We start from the raw sequence: 16,709 nt of genomic DNA on the forward strand, positions 1-16,709 counted from the left end.
AAGCATGAAGAAAGTGGGCTTAGTATGGGAGGTTTTGAAGACAGGCATTTTCTATCATTTGCCTCTGCTCTGAAAGGCCCTTGAAATGCCCTGTAGAGCACGAGATTTTGAGCATGACCACATTTTGATAGACCTGCCAGGATACATTAGCTGCAAACACTTCCTCTGGGTTGACCTACTGACCTGATTAGTGGTTTGGCTCAAAATTATCCATCTGGAAGCTGAAGCGTGTCTGCCAAACACAATGGTCAGAGTTTTGGCAGGGTTGAAATTGAGCTGTTCTTTCTAATGATGCCTTGCTAACAGGTTCATTTACCTCCTGTGACCACTTCTTGAATGTTATAGTTAATGTCATGCTTAGTGGGGTGGAAAACACATAAGCTTTGGAACTGAATAGACTAGAGTTTAGAGTCTGAACTGATTTAACCACTTAACAGTTTGTCAATTACAGTACCACCTTGAGGCCCAGTTTTTTAAATCTGTAAAGTGGGGACAATGATTTCTCTCTTGTGGAGTTGTTTTGAGCATTAGAGATAGTGCCCTGTGGTACAATTAGGAATCATTTGTTGAACCTTTATTGTTGAAAGGCATTATGTCACATGCTTTAAAAGATTATCTTATTTCATTTGGAAAATGCAACATTCCTTAAGCATTATTATTATCCCAACTTCAAGAATGAAGAAATAAAGGCTAGATGGGTAAACTTATTTGCCTTATATGACAACCTCACAAGTAGAAAGAGTAGAATTTGGTGTTAAAAGACAGACTCCAGAATTTCTATGATTTGCCACCAGGTGTAACTGCCTCCTAATGCCATTGTTGAACTTGAAATCTCCTGGTTTGGGGGGTTGGCTAGAGATCACCCACCAAAATATCAAATGACAGGGGTAAAAGTTTCAGAAAGGTTTACTAGATATATCGTATTATCATTTAGTACTCAATATTATTGTAAGAATGACAAAGAAACACATTAACTGATCTGCTGTAGTCCTCATCTGCCCTTAATTGTGCTGGGATTCCTATAGGAAGTGTACTGGAGGAATTACCAGAGCTCAGAGCGATTTACCATTCACTAGGTAAACATTTTGCAGAAGTCTCTATTGATGGTCATTATCTTTAAAGCGTGTCCCTTTGGTGGTAGATGAATTAAATACGGGAAGCTGAAACAACATTTTCCAAAAGGAAACACAGACCTATTTGGGGAGTGTGTGTGTGTGTGTGTGTGTGTGTGTGTGTGTGCCTGCGTGTGTGCACAGGTGTGTACATTTTGTGTGGTGCTCTTGGTTTGCCTAATAAGGGAGTCTGTCTGCTAAGACTTGTCCTCTTTAAGATGTACTGTAATAAAGATTCTGCTTTGGACAAATTGAGCCAAGAATATGAACAAAATGAATAAAATCTCATAGTTAATGTAGCATATTTCCAGAGGTATCAAAAGAAGCACCAAAGGCATTAAGTGACTGGAAGTATTCTCTGTAAACTTACTATAAAGAGATTTCAAGTCTAAACTGTTTTGACAATCTATCAGGAACTTGACTTAACCCGCCTCTAATTTTAAGTAAATATTTTCAGTGGAGGCCAAGTATTATGTCCCCATTTTTTGAAAAAAAAACCATCAGGATGAAGACTTCAGCTGTGTTTGGCAAATGAACACTATCTTACTCAGAAATGCACCCAGCACTGCCACTGACGTGATGCATTTATAACCTTGAACAAACCATCTAACCTAGGGCACTGGGAATGAAGCACTTATTTGTCAATTGAGGGGTTTTAATTACATGATTGAAGGAGAAAAATTATAAAGGAAAAACAGTTTTGATGATTTGAGGCTCAGATCTCAGCACTACTGCTTCCTACATGTATCCCCATCATAAAAAAGAAAACTTTTATAATTAGAGTGATGTGAAGGTGAGTTCACATAACACATATCATGACTTGACAAAACATAAGTAATCAATAAATACCACTTCTCTTTCTTTTAATATCTCACCCTCCACAATTTCACAATTTTATAATTCTAAACCTAGGGAACCAGAAATCTTGAGTTTCATGGGAAAGTCACTTAAATTCCTTGGGTCTCACTTTCAACATAAATATAATGAAGAAAATTAGATCAAGATTGTGAAAGAGGTTTCAATCCCTCTCATGCATTGGTAATGGCCTTCTGGAACATTCTGTTGAAAACTTTTAAGGCTATGTGGAGACTCTATAGGAAAAAATGCTGTTATTAATAAGTCGGCCAAGATACAGGCATGCCACATACACTCCATCCTGGGATAGTGATTTATACTACTCTCGCCAGACTTTAAAGTAAAGGGTTGTGGAACTTGTTGAAGCTTGCCACTGGAAATCGAGTTTAAAAGAAAAATGATGTATTGCTTTAGTCGTAGCACAGTGACAAGATGATATCATAAACAGATATTAAACAAGACACATATAATGCACTGGAACCTGTGCTAGGGTTAGTGAGAGACATAAATTTGAGAAAACATCCTGTCTTCCAAGAATAAACTACTATTTACTAAGGCTTAATTAATGGGCCTATAGATTTTTACAGGAGTCTCAGTATTAAAGCACCAGTGATGGTCATGAGTATCCTCACACTTACAGAATAAATTTGCAAGCACACTAGAAAGAATATGTCTACTAATTATACGATTAACTATATTTAGATTTAATAAGCATTTTCATGTGCCTGACACTGGGTTAAACTTAACACCTCATTTAACCTCACTATAAATGATGAATTAGGTAATACTGTGAATTAATGTGTTTATAAACTAAAGCTTAGAAAGGTAGAGGCATGGGTCCAAGGTCATACAGTATACATTGGAGCAAAGACTTGAAGCAAGTCCTGCTTGCCTGTAAGTTGGTTGTTTTTATACACAGTTTAAAATTCCATCTTATTAAAATGTCATGGACTGATCTGTGATAGAAGGGCATAAATATGCATCATAGCTACCCAGTCAATGGCTGAAAGAGCACTTTTCCCTCTGATTTTTTTAGCCTCTCAATAAAAATGAAACAAAGTAAAAATGTATCTCCAACATTACTTTGAAAATTTAAAATTTAACAAGAAATATATTTTAGGTATCTAAATTAAAAGTGAAAAGGAATCCAGAGAGATCTAAGCAAGTCTCTTAATTTCACAACTGGGGAAAAAACAAACACAACAAAAGTAAAACTTTCAAAAGTTATCAAAAGCTAGTCAACTGGCTCTTTTTCTGAGCTCCTTCAATTTCACCATACTCGACTAGACTGTTGATGAATTCATTTACAACCTGAGTGAGAGGTGAATGCATTGAGAATTTCTAGTTCTGTAAGAATTGGGACTTATCTATTTTCCATTCCCAGGACTTGGCACATTGGACAAAAAAAAAAAAAAAAAAGGAGAACAAAGAGAAGAATTGCATAGGTCAAATTAATTTGAGTTTTGCCTTGAAGGGTATCTGGGAAGAAAGTAAACAAAACAAACAAACAAAAACATACAATTAAAACAGCAACAAAAAACCCTCAAAAACCACAAATAAGTTAGGGCAGAATATGTTAAAAGAGAGAAGCCAAGATAGAAGCATATATGGCTATTAAATATCCATGGCCACAGGAGCTGAGAGCACTCATTGTGGAGTGTACTACAAAGTGAGTCCGCGCAAATTAAAGAATTCAATGGAGAATATTAAAACAGCAGCAATACCATTAGAGCAAAGAAGTCACATTTAAAACATTGTCTGCCCCCTGGACAAGTAATCAACACAAAGACACAGCATTAATTCATCTGATAAATGAAACTGTGAGCTTCTAACTTGTCCTAGGAACTTTGCTTGGTGCTGTGTATATGATGGTGAATCAAACAGATTTATGTGCAGAGAATTTGACTGAGATCCTATCTCTACACTCATCAGGCTAAACTTTGTCTCAAATATAACAGAGATATTAAGTTTCTACAATTAGGGCCAGATTATCAGGACTGTTTACTGTATAGTGAGCCCTCAGAGTTTTAAAACAGTGGCCTTGATCAGCCCAGACTAGAGTCACAGGATTGAGGCCTCACTAGTCTATGCTAAGGGCCTGGGGGCCCCATCAGGAAGAGAAATCAAGGGTAAGAGATCATAAGATACTAACAATGCAGTAGTATATTTATTACTCTATTATAAAATAGTCATTCTGAGTTGTTGCTGTCATAAACTGAACTTAATGGAATGTTTCTGAGTTCTAATGTTTAATTACAGTCTGGTTCTGTATTAGTGTATGAAATGAACTTTATGCTCACATAAGGATCTCAAATAATGAGTAATCATCCAAGGAATTGAATTCTCCATGATAAAATAAAAATGGTCATTTCAGTTATAAAATGGATCTTAGATCTGGATTAGAGATCACTTTGTTCAACTCCATCATTTTACCATGAAACATCCGAAGAATATGGAAGGTAGAGGGCTTGTTTAAGGTCACATAACTACTTGGAGGGGCAAGGATCTTATTCTCCTGGTTTTCTAAATGAACTTTTCCATCAGACACCATTACATATGTCAAAACCATCACTATTTTCTCATTTTCCAAGATCAAAATGAGACATACTTTAATCCTCCATTTCCCTCTTTCCCTCTAGCTCTTCACTTGACTAATTTACTAAGAATCAAAACCATCAATGTCTCCCTCATACAGATTTTGTTCCCCCTTGTCTTAACAATATTAATAATATCAAAACAACCCTAGCTACTACTACCTCTTTTTCTCTTCAGTCCAGTAAAAATACTTTTATCACTAGGGACAGGGTGGCTTCCTAAAGAAAAATGGGGCAATTCCCTGAGAATATGAGAGAAACAATCTTAGGCAGGAAAAGAACAATATTTGGAACTATAACATATTTGCAAAATCAATTTTCCTGACATACATCTCTAATCATATAATTTGCCTACTCCACAACTCTCAACATCTTCTAATTGCCAAAGAAATTAAGTTGTAATTTATCATTCTGCTATTTAAGGACTCCCCAACATTGACTGATCTATCTTTTGAGCTATTTCCCCTATTTTGCCCCGTAGCTCTAAAATCTATACTGTGATTTGACTGCGTGGTCTTCAAGTTTGTTACCCATAATGTCCAACTTTACACATTGAACACTGAAAGTAGTCAATATTCATGAAGTTAAATAAACAGAAGAAAAGAGCTGATGATTCTGCCAGAGTTTATATCCCATTATAAATTAACACAGAAACATCACAGTTTGTTAGATTGTTTTTCAGAGTTGGTCTAGGGATGCATTGCCTCTATGTGAATAATTAGTGGTTCTCAGTTTGCAAAACTGAGGGCCAAGATCTTGATCACAAGTTGCACCATTAGTGTGAAGAGACTCATTAGTCATAGCCTAAGGCTGTCCCTCATATTCTGCATGCCACCTTGCCCTCAGCAGGTACACAAGCATTATTAATATTTGTAGTGGTCAGGGCAATGTACTTTGCAGCTGGAAGACCAGGGTTAGAGTTTCAATTTTGATAGCCAGTAGATATGTAATGTTTGAAATGTGATATCTGTAAGGGAAATTCTCCATAGCTGAAGAATAAAATGTTGGACACAATTGCCTCTATGTTTTCTTTAATTCTGTAATCTTATTACAATAATTATAAATTTAAAGTAATATTCAAACTCAAACATGCTTTCTAACTGGAGAGTATTATTGGGGAAGGACCCCTGAAAAATGTCAAAACTAGCTTTCTTTTTTTTTTTTTTTAAAACTAGCTTTCTTTTAACATGGTAGTTCACTGATACAGGAATATATAAACTAGAATTGGCATATCTCTTTGGTGACACAAACCTGGTTTAAATAGAAAAATAATTACCTAACCTAACCTCTTCATGAAAAATTGTGTAGAAGAAATTAAAAGACATGGATAAAAATAACCAACATATAGTAGACATAGTAGCTTCCCCTTAACTACCTCTGCTTTCTCTCTCTCCCTCTCTCTCTTGCTCTCTTTTTCTCTGTCTAGGGATCATATATTTCACATATGAAGTATGATTTCCTATAAGATTCAAAAAATATTTTCCTGACATAAGTGTAAGAACTCATGCAAAGCAGATATGAAAGATGGCAGAAGTGAAAGGTGCTTGGTAACTTGGTAACTGGTAATCCTTTTCAACGTATGTTGACCCAGACTTTTATCACTAAAAAATACTACAAGAAAGTTACTATTTAAAATATGAGTGCCTGTTACATGTTTTCCAGATACAAGGGCTGTACTGAAAAAAAAAATTAAAGAGCACACACTGATAATTTGATTTGTCTTTGAGATGTGTGCTGTATTAATCTCCCAACGCTCAAAATTTTCTGATTGTCACACTGTGTAGACAAATGAAAATATTTGTTTGTTTGTTTTCCTTGGGAGAAAATACAAATGAAAAACATTTCTTCTAGAGGAATTTGGGCATGGGATCAGGGGTGGGTAAAATTGGACCATACTGGCACTTCATAAAAACAAATCTCTGAGTGATATACAGTGATATATCACTGATATACAGTGATAGCCAATAGCTCATGCTATTTTGGATGCTCTAAAATAGTAGCTCTTATTCTTATTGACTTGAAATGGACAGTGTTAGTTTACACACAATCCAATGGCAACATATAGAGGGCTTCTTTAACTCAGGGCTGTACCTTGCCAATAGAAGTATTAATTGAGATTTTTCCCCAAAATCTGTAAATGATGTTCCAACGTTCACTTAATACCACAGCTTAACAACATATTAATGAATTTATTCCTATACTATGTGCATTTACACACACACATACACACACACATATATTCTCTCTCTATATGTATATTTATTTATTTATTTATTTATACATACAGAAACATGCATACATACTTATTGCTGTGGTTAAATACTTTATATTGTATTATAACTCTATTATCACTCTAAATCATGTGTGTATCTGCATTAAAGTAACGAATTTGTTCATATACTGTGTGTATACACATATGTGGTAAGTAGATACATTGCTCATTTTATATCAGTGAAAAGATACTTAGCATTAGATGCAGTAAGAAAATCACACTAAATGATGATTTTTATTAATTAGATAACCGTCTAACTTCAGTTGTACCTTATCGTTAAAATTATCTTCAAGGAAACAAGTTTAGAAAGTTAACAGGTAAATCTAATTACAGTGGACTGCTTCCTGGCACTGTTTTGGGTTAGCATAATGGTTGATTTCTCTACCATGCAAATAAATCATTAAAATCATCAATACCATTTTATAACATATTAATGAAAATAAAGAATAATCTCTGTAGTAGTTTTGTTGAGGAAAAATACAAATACAGGTGAAATATAAAACTAAATTACACAAACATTTTTACTATTAAACAAAATGGTCAGTTTTTAGCAAAAGTGCATCATCAAGCATATTAAGTTATAGATATCACAATTTTATTGATTATGTTTTTTATAAACTTTTAATTTAGAGTAGTTTTAGATTTGGAGAAAATCTGTGACGATTGTTTAGGGAGTTTCCATATGACTCACATCCAGTTTCCCCTATAATTAATGATTCACATGGCACATTTTTACAATTAATAAACCAATACTGATACATTATCATCAACTAAATTTGGGGTATTATTCAGATTTCTTTAATCTTTACCTATTTTTTTTTCCTGTTCCAGGATTACATCCAGATTGCCATATTACATTTACTAGTCATGTATCTTTAGATTCCCTTAACTGTGGTAGTTTTACAGACTTTCCTTGTTTATGATGACCTTGACAGTTTTAAGAAATAATGGTCAGATATTTTGTAAACTGTACCTCAGTTGGGATTTGTCTTTTATTTTTCAAGGTTATAGTGGGATTATGTGATTTTGTGAGGAAGACCAGAAATAAAGTGCCCTATTCTTCACATCATATCAAGGGTACTTACTACTGACATGACTTATCACTATTGATGTTAACCTTGACACCTGGCTGAGGTAGCATTTACCAGTTTTCTCCACTGTGAAGTTACTCTTGTTGAACCCTTTCACACTGTAGTCTTTGGAAAGAAATCAAGCCTTGAGGCACAGCCCACCTCCCTGATGGCAAAGCAGCTGCATAAATTATCTGAAATTATGGATGATAGATTTTTCTATTCTCTATTTGTTTATTCAAAGACTTATTAACATCAGAATGAATTCATGGATACTTATTTTATACTTTGGGTTATAATCCAATAAAATTTTATTTATTTTGTTGCTCAAATTGTTCCAGCTGTGGTCACTGAGAGCTTTTCCAATTGGTTCCTGTGTCCCTTTGACATATTCCCATTATTGTGCGTGCTTATTTGTTTTAAGTACTATTTCATTTTCTGCACTGCCAGATACTCAAGGCCTCTTTTCTGTATATCCTACCCTAGTCCTAGATTCAGCCAAATCTCCAAGAAGGCCTGGTTCCTCTTACTGTAAGAATCATATTAGAAGCCAAGATCTAAATACTAGGTGTGCTTGTAGCTACTGAGGTGTTAATGTTTCAAGACCCTTCAAGCTGAAAGAACAAGAAATATGTGTTTATATTAACCTATATGTATATACATATCTATAAATATTTCTATATGTAACCAATTCTATCTATATTAAGCTAAACATGAATTTATACTGATGAATCTAACTGTAATCCATTACGACATAGATTACCTCCTTACTTTAGTTTTTCTATAAGTTTTCACTCTAGCAGCAAGAAACCTGGCTTTCACCATCAGCCATCCATTTGCTTAATTGTGCAATTCTGGTATACATATATAACAGTATCAGAATTGTTAACCATTACGCCTGAAGGAAATAACTTTAACAACTCGACTACAGTGTCTGTGTACAGTTTCTTTTGCCGTTAGTCTTAGACTCCGGTCATCTCCAAAATTATTTAAAGCAAAAATATTTTCTCCCATCTCATTCAGTGAAATTGTTTCTTACATATATATAATACAGTTAGACTGCTTTGTCCCATTCTACATTTTGTCCTGGGACACTATGATTTATGCATATTTTAAATTTGTATACACCAAATTTCAATTTTTATGCTATAAAGTTCTATGGCTTTTGACTAATGCACAGTGCCATGTACTTACCATTACAATACAGAATCGTTTCATTACCCCAAAAAATTAGGGAATTTTTAGCTTCACTTATTTAGCCCTCTTCGCCTCTCTCCTCTCTGGCAACTTCTGATATTTTTAACACCTCTGTAGTTTTGCCTTTCTCAAAATGTCATGTATTTGGAATCAAATGGGATGTACCTTTCAAACTTAATTCTTTTACTCAGCATTTGCTTATGAGCTTAATCTGTATCTTTTCATGGAGTGATAGTTCATTTCCTTTTATTGCCGAATAATATTCCATTGTATAGATGTACCACAGATTAACAATTCGCCTGTTGGAAACCTTCTTGGTTGCTCCTGGTTTGGGGCATTTACAGTTAAAGCTGTTACAAACATTCACTTGCCCGTTTTGTACAGGCATAGTTTTCAAATCAGTTGGGTAAATACCTAGGAGCACAACTGCTAGACTGAACGGTAAGACTGTTTCTAACTTGTAAGAAACTACCAATCTGTCCTCCAAAGTGACTCTATCAGTTGGCATCACCTCCAGCAATGATTAACAGTTTTTCTTGCTTTCAATACTCACCAGGAAACAGTACTGTTTGTTTTGTTATGTTTTTTACATTTTAGCTACTCTATATGTGGGCAGTGGTGTCTCACTGTTGTCTTATTTTGAAGTCCTATAATGTTAAATCATGTTACTTGTCTTTTCAAATGTATTTGCCATTTGTACATCTTCTTTGTAAACATGGCTGTTTAGACCTTTTCCTCATTTTTTAATTGGGTTGTTTTCTTATACTTGAGTGTTAAGAGTTCTTTGAATGTTTGAGATTAAAATATAAAACAAACAAAAGTTACCAGATAGTGTTTTGCAAATACTAAACTTCCAACTTATGACTTGCTTTTATAGTCTATTAACAATGTCTTTCACAGAGCAGAAGTTTCTAAGTATAATAAAGTATAAATCTTTTTTTCATGGATATTGCTTTTGGTGTTGTATCTAAAAACCCATGGGTACCCAAGGTTATCTAGATCTCATGTTTTCCTCTAGAAATTTTACTGTTGCGTGTTTTAAATTTAAAATCTATAACCCATTTTGAGGCAGTTTTGTAAAAAATGTACTTGTCTGCTTTATATTCATTCTTTTTCAGATGCACATCCAATTGCCCCAGCACCATTTATTGAAAAAATATCATTTTTTCATTGAATTGCCTTTTTTCCTTTGTCAAACATCAGTTGACTATGTTTCTGTGGCTCCACCTTTGGGCTTCCTTTTCTATTCCATTGATTTATGTGTTTATACTCTCTTGATTATTGTAGCTTTATACTAAGTTTTGAAGTCAGGTAATGCCAGTTCTCCAATTTGTTCATAAAGCATCATGTTGGCTACTCAAGGTCATTTGTCTTTCAATATAAACTTTGGATTGAGTTTTTTTGATATGTACAAAATAATTTGCTGGAAGTTTGCTTGGGATTACATTGAATCTATAGATCATGTTCAAAGGAACTGACATCTTAACATTATTGACTCTTCTAATTGATGAACATGGCTATTTCTCCATTTATTTATATTGTTGATATTTTTTTGAGTGTTGTAGTTTTTCACATACTATACATCCTGCACATATTTTGTTTGATTTATACATAATCATTTCATTTTTTCAGTAATGTTATAAGAGGTATGTTTTAGCTAAGTTAAGAATATGAAAAAAATTACATTCACTTATTCCTTCTGTGATGCTTTCCCTTCTTTTACATACATTCAAGTTTCTGACCTTTATCATTTTCCTTCTCCCTGAAGAACTACTTCTAACCTTTACTTCAGGTCATATATGCTTTGATGAATTCCCTCAGTTCTTATTTGTCTGAGAAAGGTTTAACTGCTCCTTTATTTTTGGAGGACAATTCACTGGATAATAATTTTAGTTTGGTAAGTTTTTTCAATACTTTAAATATTTGTGGACAAAGAATGTTGCCTGCCATATCAGTAAACAAAGGATGTTGCCTGCCAACAATCCATCGGCCACTGCAGCCAACAAAGATGCACCCTGAGGGGAATTCAGGATAGAGAAAAACAGGATACTGGCCCTACACAGTTAAGATGCATATCAAAGGAATAATTTCAATAAGCCCTAACGCTCGCATCTTCCCCTATACAGAAAAGCACTAACATCATTAATTTGAGATGTCTGGGTTTTTTTTGTGTGTGTGTGTGATTAGCAGTAATCTTTTGATGTTTGACTACATGTATTTTTTTCCCAGCAAAAAACTCCTGTGTATCCTGGCTCCACCCTTACCTCTTTGGAACAGTTCCTCAGAGTTATTTGAGAGGCTGCTTCCTGGCTGTAGTCTTCAGTAATGCTCCATATAAAACATAATTCTCAACTTTTAAGATTGTGGTTTTTTTTTTTTTTTCAATCAATGTATTTCACTCCATTTTCTTTTTTCTTATTTGGTTTCTGCTGAGAAGTTCACTGTAATTTTTATCCTTGTTCATGAATAGGTAAGCTAGTTTTTCCTCCTCTCTGGCTTCACCAAGATTTTTTTTCTTTTTTGGTTTTCTGCTGTTTGACTACGATAGGCATGTGTGTAGTTTTTTGGTTTGTTCATTTCTTTGTTTTTGCTTTGTTTGTATTTATCCTACTTGGTGCTTTCTGGGGTTCCTGAATATGTGATTTAGTGTGTGTCATTAATTTTTAAAGTTCTGAGTCATATACATTTTTTGCTCCATTCTCTTTTTCTTCATATTCTGATATTGCAGATACACATATATCTACACATTTTAAAATTGTCCCAGATTTCTTAGGTGTTCTGTTTAATTTTTTTTTTTCTCTTTGTATTTCAGTTGGGAAATTTCCACTGACCTATCTTCAAACTCACTGATTCTTTTCTTGGCCATGTCCAGTGTACTGAGGAGTCCATTAAAGGAATTCTTCATTTCTGTTACAAGTGTCTTTGATTTCTAGCATTTCCTTTTAGAGTTTTCATCCCTTGGCTTTCATTAACCATCTGTTCTTGCACGCTGTCTACTTTTCCATTAGAGCCCTTAACATATTCATCACAGATATTTAAAATTCCCTATTTGATAATTCCAACATCTGTGCCATTTCTGAGTTTGGAGCTAAGGTTTACTTTGTCTACTCAGACTGTTTTTCTTTTATTTTTTTCTTGCTTTTGTCAGGCCTCATAATTTTTTTTGTTGAAAGATGGACATGTATTAGGATAGTAAATAAGGTACGTAGGTCCTTGGTGTGAGAAGCTATTTTAATCTGGTTAGAAGTGGGCTTTTTAAATATTTGTCGTAGCTGTAGTTCCCAGCGGCTTCAAATTCCTCTAGCATCTTTCTTTTTGTTTCCTCTCTTGATTGTGGTCTTTCCTACATAACTCTCCTCAGAAAGAGTTTGTGTCTTGCACCTCCTTCAGTTGTAATCTCTCCTATTATACTGGAGCTCTATTAGCACAGTAGTAAGGCATGGAGGAGGGGAAGCATTCTATATACTTCTTATTAACTCCTAATCTTTTAGTAGCCCTCTGTGGGCGATAACATTCACAAGTGTTTCTCAGCTTTTTGTTTCCCTTTGGTGACACAGGAAGACTAGAGTGGGCTGGAGTGGTGTATTTTCTTTTCCCCCCACATTAGATAAAGTTCTGATAAAGATGCTTCTCCTGGAGAATAAGCCTTTGCTGTAAAGACTGCTCTGGGAGTATTTCAGAATTATTCTTCCCATCTACCTCTCAGAGTCAAGAAGGGATCTTTCTCAGATCTTTACCTTAAGAACCTGGTGTGGTTCCTGGAGGTAAAACCCCCAAAAGTGTGGAAGTCACTCTAAGACAGCTCCAAACCCAGGAGTTTCTCATTCTTATTCTACTCCCCACTCAGCCTCCAGCAATTTATCAAAATTATCATTTAAGTCTTTCTACCAGTTTATCACTTCAGCAACTTCTACTCCAAGTAAACAGATTTCAACTGTGACTCTCTGGATTCACCTGCCTCCCCAGATTTTGGGGTGGCAGTTTGCTCTGTGAACTCAATTCTCTGATGTGTCTAAACAAGCTATCCTACATAACAATTTTTACTCTCCTATTTCTAATGCACTAGGATCGACAAGGATATCAATAAGGCACAAACTGGAAGCAACTTAAGGTCTTTCTCCTCAAATCACCAAACCTATCAATGATTCTATAAATTCTTCTCCCTCCCATATCCAGCTCTAGAAACAGCCTCTTGTCAAGGCCATTCTAACACCTAGTCTCGCATCTCCTCACTCTGATGCCCTCCCTATCCAACTGTTAGAAATATTGACTGCTCTGTGGGAACAGAAATCAACTCTGAGTGTTCGTGTACTTCTGAAAATTTACAGTTTATGACAGCCATTATGCCTGGACTTTTTTATTATTAAGATTTTATTTTTTAGAGCAGTTTTAGGTTCACAACAAAATTGCAAGGAAGCTACAGAGATCCCCCGTGTATCCCCTGCCTCCACACGTGTATAGCCTCCCTCATTATCAACATCCCCCATTAGAGTGGTACATTTGTTAACACTGAAGATCCTACATTGACACATCATAGTCACCAAAGTCCATGGTTTACATTATGATTTACTCTTGGTGTTGTATATTCTATCAGTTTGGACAAATATATAATGACATGTATCCATCTTTATGGTATCATATAAAGCATTTCACTGTCCTAAAAGTCCTCTGTGCTCTGCATATTCATCCTTCCCCTTTGTCATCCCTAACCCCTGGCAACCACTGATTTTTATGGTCTTCATAGTTTTGCCTTTTCCAGAAGGTTACATATTTGGAATCATATAATATGTATGTAGACTTCAGATTATCCTTGAACTTTTTTATATTTCATGTTCTTTAAGCTCAGAATCTCTGGCCCTTACAATGTCTTGATGTTCACAGATCAAGGAACAAGGTTTGGCTTGTATCTGTTCTCTGTAGCAACAATTCTATACTAAGTGTGGATGACATGTTTCTAGTACTGGAAAGGGAGAAAGGCTTTAGGAGGCATTGGGGCAAGAGATGACTCTCTAGGAAATATAACAAAATTGTATCTATACACAATTATATAGTAGCTTTAATCATATAAACATAAGTTATTTAAGCATAGTTTCATAATTGCATTAAATGATTACACAGCATTAGAATAAAAATAATGCTTTTTTTCAGAATTTATTTGTACTTACTTTTTAATAAACACTGATTCAGAATTATTGATGTATAAAACCATTTCCATTCATACACTGTAAGCTAATGGCAAGGACCATATTTATGCATTAATAGATCTTCCAAAATGTATGTCACTAAACTGTACACACAGTAGGTGTCAAAGATAATAAAGCTTATTTGAGCAGTTAAAACTGTTAAGTTTTAGTTCCATCCATAGCTTGACAATTGCTCTGATAAGACAGTGTGTTGAATGTAGAAAGATGTCAGCAACTAGTATCCAATGAGTACCTACTTTATGCTGGGTGTAATTTTAATCCTCATAATTGTAACAAACGTTGAAAATGAAAATTAGAGTATTTATATAATTTTCCCAATAGCCAGTTGCACAGTTCAGATTTGAGTCATGTATGTATTATTGACCCCAGAGCTGTTATTTTTCCTTCCTCTATATCAGTATGCTATTGACATATAGATATACACAATTGATTTGGGATTTTATTGTAGATTTTTCCATGAAACATTCAATACTTTACATAACATATTTCTATCTTTTATCAGTACACGCAGAGGAATTACTGGCAGTTTCTTTTTTAAGAAGAAAAGTTATAATCAGTTTATTTTAGATATGTTACTGTAAATGCTGTATTTTCTGCTTGTCACTGCTCTCGATTGGATAGAAACACAATTAGTGAAAGGAATATGTGCAGCAGGTTTTTCACACTTTACAAATGGTTACAAAGTGATAATTAACAATGTGCTAAATACTAGGTGATAATGCTCAACAGAATAAGGTGAAAATTAATTCTTTGAGATTCGATATCACTGGAATGGTTCATTTCCTTAAAAGCCATTGAAACAGATGAAAATTGACAGTCTCTAGTTCTGAGGTACATAATACTCTATCATCAACTCAATTGTGCTGAACCACTCCTAGTCATTACCATCATCTTTCATTCATGCTTCTGCTCATTCGAGAAACATTTATTGAATATCAATGTTATGTCTGTGATAGATGCTGAGGATAAAGCAGCAAACAACAGACACATGGTCTCTGCCCTCATGGGAATTTTATTATATCAATTCTTATCACTTTTAGCATCACTGTTATCTTCAATATCATTCTCCTCATCCTAATCCTATAATTAGCATCATCATCATCACCACTTACTCTAGAGACAAACTCTCTATTAATGGGTGAATTAAGAGATAAAGATTAGGAGGCTGTTGTATATGACAGTGCACTCTTGCCCTTTTCTCCCCATGCTCATTTACAGTATATGTTTAAAATGTCATCTCACAAACCCTTCTCTGATCACCCCATTTAAAGTAGACCAAACCCCCAATAATTTTACATCACTTGAACTTGGAATATGGTGGACACTCAAATCATATTTCCTGAATGAATGTATAAAGTAATAGAGATGTTTGTTTTCTCCCCATGCCTTTAATGGCCACACATAACAAGAAATAGTCACTAAAGGTACCAGCCGACAAACTCAGGAATAGCTCCAGTGTTTTACCTGCAAACAACTGCTTTGCCCCATCACTGTCAGAATCCCATTAAGTTTACAATTTTGCATCTTGAAACACCCTTGCTCTATTTCAGACTGGCTATCTTACTCTGATGGTGTTTGTTTGGCATGTATTAACCCTCTACAAATAATTACCTAGACGTTATTAGCAGCGATAATTCACCTGGTCAGGCCTGGGCCCCTACAAGTTAGATGTGGAAAAACGGGCGACACCATACATAATACTGGCCAGAATCATGAAGACTTAAATTACAGTGATAATAGTGGGAATTGGAAAAGGGATATAAATCCAAAAGACAAGATAGGACATCACCTATACTGAAGAAGAGAACGCTGGGACCTGTTTTACATAAAGTTCTTCATGATATTCAGGCACCACCTGAAAGTGGGGAGCTGCTCAAGACCTTAAAATTTTTTGTTCCCTCAATCTTGAAAGAGCTTCCTCCAGATTACCGTTAGTGTCTCCGTCCTTTATCTAGTTCAGGTCTCTCCTGAACTATCACCTTCCAGAGAGGGATGCCTTGAACACCTGTGGCTCTATCTTCTGTTTCCCCCTCTAGAACTAGTCTCTGTCCTTCTCTATCCTGCTGTCCTTCTCTATCCTGCTCTATGTCCTACCAGGCAGTCCAGTATCTACAGTATAGAAAAACTGCCTTGTCCTTTTATTTCTGGTAGGGCTTGTCCATTGAAGTGCATCATCTGGAGACTAGATGGAAGAAGGCATGTTAGTTTGGGGTATTTATTCCTCTGCTCTCTTTTATGGAAGTCACAGCTCCTTGTAAAGTGGCTCTATCCATAAACTCTCTCTCTACTCCAGATTCTATTCTGGACCCTTTTAGACCTGGTACTGTACACAGCTGTTACTATCCCTGGAAGTATGAAACCATCCTTTAGCATTTCCCAACATCTAGTCCATACAGTCTCTTTAT

This window comes from Phocoena sinus, chromosome 19 (assembly GCF_008692025.1).
Source record: "Phocoena sinus isolate mPhoSin1 chromosome 19, mPhoSin1.pri, whole genome shotgun sequence".
NCBI lineage: Eukaryota > Metazoa > Chordata > Mammalia > Artiodactyla > Phocoenidae > Phocoena > Phocoena sinus.